This window comes from Pieris brassicae, chromosome 3 (genome assembly GCF_905147105.1).
Source record: "Pieris brassicae chromosome 3, ilPieBrab1.1, whole genome shotgun sequence".
In the NCBI taxonomy this organism is placed as follows: Eukaryota; Metazoa; Arthropoda; class Insecta; order Lepidoptera; family Pieridae; genus Pieris; species Pieris brassicae.
Window position 1 is genome coordinate 12045358 of NC_059667.1, and position 6348 is coordinate 12051705.

A 6348-nucleotide genomic window follows, 5' to 3' on the forward strand; every position below is an offset into this window, starting at 1 on the left:
CAGCATAATGATAAAGGAAAAAGAGCATAGTTTTTCTTCAAGATATTTTGATGAAATTTATGTATGTATTATTACGTAGAACATATACAGTATTCTTTTATATGAGAAATTGTGTATGGGATAAGTGATTCTCAACCCACCTCGTTGTTTAAAGCCTGTATGTACACATCTTTATTATATATTAGTATAGTGGTGTGTAAAATCGTACGAAAACTGGAATGTGTCAGACCCAAAAACCCGATAAGGAAACGACTTCCACTGGGTAATTTTTATCTTCTACAAAAATTATGTTTAGACAAATAAAAGGGATATTAATTCTAATTTATGCTTATCTAACCCTCTGTGAGATAGTCAAGAAAACTATGCCAAAGTTATTCCGTCTAAAATTTAGTGTATGTGGAAAATTCTTGTGCGTTTATGTCAAAGACTTGGCTTGCTTTTGAGGTATGTACGCGGATGCGCTAAAACCATAGATAGCTATTTCCCAAGTTATTTGAGTAAAAATAGGTTTTTACTTTAGCTAATCTGTCAAAATGCCAAGATATAAAGTTAAAAACGAATTATTTTTTTATTACGATCTACCGACCGCCGCCGTGGCGTCGTAACCTAGATTAACATTTTGATAATTTTAAAAGAATGTATATAATAGTTTGTATTTGGCAAACAAGTTCAATTAAAAACATATTATCATTATTACACGAGCAGCAGGCTCACCTGATGTTAAGTGTTGCCATGGGCCATGCCCGAACACTTAACATCAGGTGAGCCTCAATGCCACAGGGCTCGCGAGTGCGTTGCCGGCCTTTAAGAATTGGCACGTCTTGAAGGACCCTAAATTGAATTGGTTCGGAAATACTTCAGTGGGAGGCTGGTTCTACATAGAGGTGGTGCATGGCAAATACTGCCTTAGTAAACGCTCAGTCGTGGAACGAAGGAAAGTTATATTAAAAGGTTAGCTTTGGCTTATGCCATAAAACTCAGGGAGTTGGTCTTTGGGTTGATTTCTGATAGAATTATATTGAGTTAAAAATCTAACTAAAACTTTCATAGAAATAGTCGCAAAAATGTGTTATCCCAATAATTGACGCGACAAAATATGATTTATATTATTAACTAAATCCATCTTAATTTTAATGTACATACTAATTCCCAAGTACTTTCTTGGATAGTTTAAAATAATATTTTTATACTATAACGGGTAAACAGGATTGAGAATCATATGATTTGAATGAAGATATTTATGATATCTTGAATTTTTTTGTTAACAGTTTAACATGCAAGCGAGATTTCTTCAGAAGATTTATACTAAGGAGAAAGACAAAAATTAAGAAATATATTCTTATGAAAATGTGACACAAGTGCGTAACTAAGTAACAATAATAAAATTCAAAATAGGGTAAATAAAAAACACTACAATCTTGTTTACGAATCACAATTATTCCTAGGTTCTAAAACACCCTGATAATTAAATAGATGAATGACAATGTATTAGGAGTAAGTATGGTATTTTATGGTATGAAATCAGTAAGTGTATGCTATATATGACTCGCCTAAAAAGGATGAGATGGAATTTACTAAATGCATGTGTAAAAGTGTAATAAATATATAGTTAAAAGGACCCAAGAATTGAAATGAATTTTTAGATAAGGGAGTTCCGGGATTTAAAAAAAAATTATATACGTAGTAGATGGAGGAAATAAGCGTTACATTTACGTTGAAAGCCAACCGAAATAATCGAAATTTAGACACAGAATTAGATAAGCATAAAACAAATTAAGCGAACCTTTGTAACAATCGACAATAAATGTTGTCTATTTCAACACAATCACAAAACAAAACGATTCCAGGCTGACGGTAATCAAATTTTATTAATCAGTTCCAAAGGAATTGAATATAAGGTTCTGAGAACCTTGGAAAAGCGTTGCATTGTCTTCGCATTTTTAATCAAATCGTCTCATTGAGATCTCGGAACGAAATTAAGGACGAGCGTATAAATTAAAGCGTCGCGAACAAACTTCTTACCACGGAGTTTATTTAACAAGCTCCGAGTTTTCAAGGATTGTTAGACGGACGGAATTATAATATGAGACGAGATTAGAAAGATTAGTGAATGGAATTACGTAATACCATGTTAAAGGCTTCTGAACTGTTCGTAATTATACTATTTGTTAGAATTAGGTGGATAAGGCTTGTACTTAATCAGAATTACAACTAAGAGAAAGTTTACCAACGAAGAATTGTGTCCATCTCTCATAACACCTCTTCAATTGAAAAATTATCTATTTGAAGCTATATAAGTTGGAGTTTATTAAAGTAAATGAACCTGTCCAAACGCTAAGGAAGGACTTAAGCGGAAACGATAACTCCTGTCAAAATCAGCTTAATAGGCATTGTAATTTGTCAATAGTAATATTAATGTACGTGGGTAACACTGAAAATGTTTAGAACTGTCCAGTTAGAAACATTGCTAATGAGAACTTTTTTGAATTTATTTTTAGAACTCTTTGGTACCTAATGTATATTGCATTTATTTGTCATTTGTTTTTGTGAATTGGCGGGAAATCTAAAACTCTTGTTACACGTGAAAATTAACCTAAAGCGAATTTTTTTTTGATCAATGATTTATTATGACTTTCACTGTGGGTTTACTCAACAAAAAAGCTATGATAGGCTGCATTTAGCATTTCTTAATGAAGCCCCATCTCGTGTCACTATTTATATTGGTTTAACAAGTTTAAGCGTTGCCGTAGCATTCTCAATGATGATCCGCGTGAGGGACATCCTTTGAAAGCGAATACTGAATATAACATCAGTGCTGTACGACGCATGATAGAGGAAGATAAGAGAGTGACCTATCAACAAATACGGGCAAGCCTAGGCATTGGTATGAGTCAAGTTCAATAAATATTACATGAACGTTTAGGCGTCAGGAAGCTTTGTACCAGATGGATTCCCCATACTTTAACCGACGACACACCTTCGCATGCACTGGTCTCGCCAAATGTTAGACTAGTACAACGGCGGTGACTCAAATGCTGTATTTGACATCTTTACAGGTGTTGAAAGCTGGATATATTACTGTGAACCCGAAACCAAAAGACGATTAGCGCAGTGGGTGTTTGCTTTCGAGGATCGGCCAACTAAGGTAAAGAAAGGAAAAAAGATGATTGCCTCATCCTTTGAGTGTCATTTCGCGACAGTTGTGCTAGAAGAGGGAAGGACAGTTACTGCAGACTGGTATGTCAATCGCTGTTTGGAAAAAATTCGACAGCAGCGCCCTCGAAGCAGGATCCTCCTTCACCACGACATTGCTTCAGCGTACTCCGCAAAACGGTCTGTTAAATATTTGACTATGGCAGGTGTCGAGATAATGAGTCATCCACCATACAGTCCTGACCTGGCGTCCTGCGACTTTCATTTATTCCCAAGAACTAAAGATAAAATTCGCGGTATTCGCTTTACGAGCCCTGAAGATGCAGTGAAAGCGTACGAAAATGAGGAAGAATGGGCCCACTGTTTTTCTCAGTGGCAGTAGTCAAAGGTATTGGCAACTTTCTACATTAAGCCATTTCTTATTTACTAAACATTTTCAGTGTTACCTAGATAAAGGAATGTTATTATCAGGCAACATTTAAAGGAATAATTAATTAAACTATTTATATTAATAAAAAATGGTAGGAAGCTTTTAGCTTATCCAGAAGTGTTACTTGTTAATTATTTTTGTTATAATAATTCAAACCGCACCTATTTTTAAATAATACAATTTATACTGATATGTAATTTAAACAAATGGTTTGCTTTTGAGATTAATTAAATTAATTTGTCCGTATAAGTATTAACCTACTAATTATTATTAGATTACAGCATAATTATTTGGTGCTGCCATAAAATTCGTTATCACTTTCATAACTCGTTCCGTGCTCTACATAAATGTATACGTTATGAATATGGTACATTAACAACTCACATTGTATTGGGCCCCGCGGCTACTCATTGTCTTAGAAATATTGTCCCTTTAAACTGAAATCATCACCTCTATTATTAGCATTATAAAGACGATATTTGCATAGTAAACGATCGTAACGTAAATTCGGCTTTGCCGTGTCATATGCTAATAACAGATTCCCTTCGGAAAGATTTCGGAGTTGCCTGAATTGGATGTCAAATCATTGGAATATTTATTAGTTTTGGGATTTGAGGAGGCCGTATCTGTTTGTTCCGTGCCGTTTCTTCGTAACATCGGTTTGTAATTTTCCCCGTCGCCAACTTAATGGCTTTCATTAAGTGTAATGTTCTTAGAATATTCTTTTGCGTTTAATTCAACGAAGCGTTAAATATCTCATAATGAGTTTTACGTTATTGTCTTGTGAAGCGTGAAATTTTTATTTCGGTGTGAATTTGCCTATTCGGAGTTTGTACTTAATTGAATACTAGTTTCATAATTTATTTGGCTTTAATTAATACTCAAACTACATTATCTTCAACTAGGTATTATTGTTTGAAAACGGTAACTATTTTATTATTTATTTGGGCGATTCTTTTTACCTTAGAATCGAACGAATGAATCGAAAAATAAAGAATAATGTCATTAAGCGTTCGAAGAGGTTGTGAGAAATGCGGTATTATTACGAGTATAAGTATACACATATTATTAAATTTAAAATATACTAATTAATTATTAGAATGGAAAACCCCTTAAGATATAGTTATCAAAATTCTAAAAAGTAAAAAGTATAGTGTTTAAATTATTTTTTAATTATATTTTCTTACTAGTATCGTTACGATATGCTATAAAATTAATTTATTGGTAAGCTAAACATTTTATCAATTCTTATTTTTTCTTAGTAAATATACGTACTTGCTACACACCAGTCTGCGACACTGAATAGCGGTTTAATAAAACTGTCGTGTTATAGTTTATGACTATTTCATAACTAGCGAATAATTCAATGTCTGGTAAGTCAAGAGCAATTTCGCTTAGAATTGCAGATGCAACCCGTTACAATTGCACGGGGTTTTTATAATATTGGTGGCTGTTTGTGTCAGGTTAGTACTACTTGTGTGAATATTTTAATAGTTTCAAGTTTGTATGTCTATTGGTCTTGTTGTATGCAACCACATCAGACGTTAAAATCGATTCAGTTTCATTTCGATTCATTTTACGTATATATTCTTCTTAAGTAACTATCTTTATCGTATTTTTTTAAATAGGGGAAATGGAATTTAATGTAACTTCAGTTATAAAACTCGTCGCTCAAAAGTTATTAAAATAACGTGTTAAGCTGAGTTTGATCATCGGACGTCGAGGCAGAATACGAAATTCTATCTAGTATTACCTCGACGTCCGTCGTTCCACAACTGAACGTTATTTAAGCCAATTGTTGTAGTGCACAGACCTATGTGGAACCAGCTACCCACTGAATTATTTCCGAACCAATTTCAGTTCAGGTCCTTCAAGAAAAGCGTACCAATTCCTAAAAAGCCGGTACGAACCCGTGAGTCCACGGGCATTGTTATTGTCCATGGGCGGTATACTTAAAAGCTTCCTGCCAGTTTACTCCCTATTCTATAAAAAAAATATCCTTTACAAATTAAATACAAAAAAAACAGTAACCCGCTTTTGCCGTTGATAAGTTGGCAGTCATCTAAAAAACTGCCTGTCAAGATATGCTATATAAAGTTACTATTTGCTGGTTGCATATATTCTGTAATAAATCTATTACCTGACTAAGATATTATATTATATTATAGTAAGCACTAAAGATATTATATATATATGATATAAGATATTAAAAAAACAAATATATTCGCAATAAATGTTTCCTGAATTTAATTTCACATTCAATATATTTAAACAAGCCATAGTAAGCCACGTACCACCAGGCTGCCCACTGAAGTATTTGTGAACCAATTCGACTAAAGGGCCTTCAAGAAAGGGGCGAACCAGTTATTAAAAGGTGATAAGTTGGCAGTAATCTAAAAAACTGTCTCTGTGTCGAGACCTGCTATATAAGGTAATAAATGCATCTACAATTCTCTTTATATATAAAAAATGTAAAAAGGCGCATAAAATATTCAACTGGCCACGCGCTTTAAAAGAATCATTATGAGTGAAAACAAGTACTAAATGGCTCGCTATCTAAAAGGAATAAGGTAGCTTTACACAGCATTTCAAACATTTAAAACTCTAAGATCCCCACCTTTTTATTCAGGCCACGTTCGCTGAAGATATTACTAATGGTCTGCTATTTGAGCTGCGAATGCACTGTTTACATTTGCTTCAGAAGCCTCATTTAGTACTCCATTTTTATGAACAAATTTTTATGTTTTCGTACCTCCCTATAATAA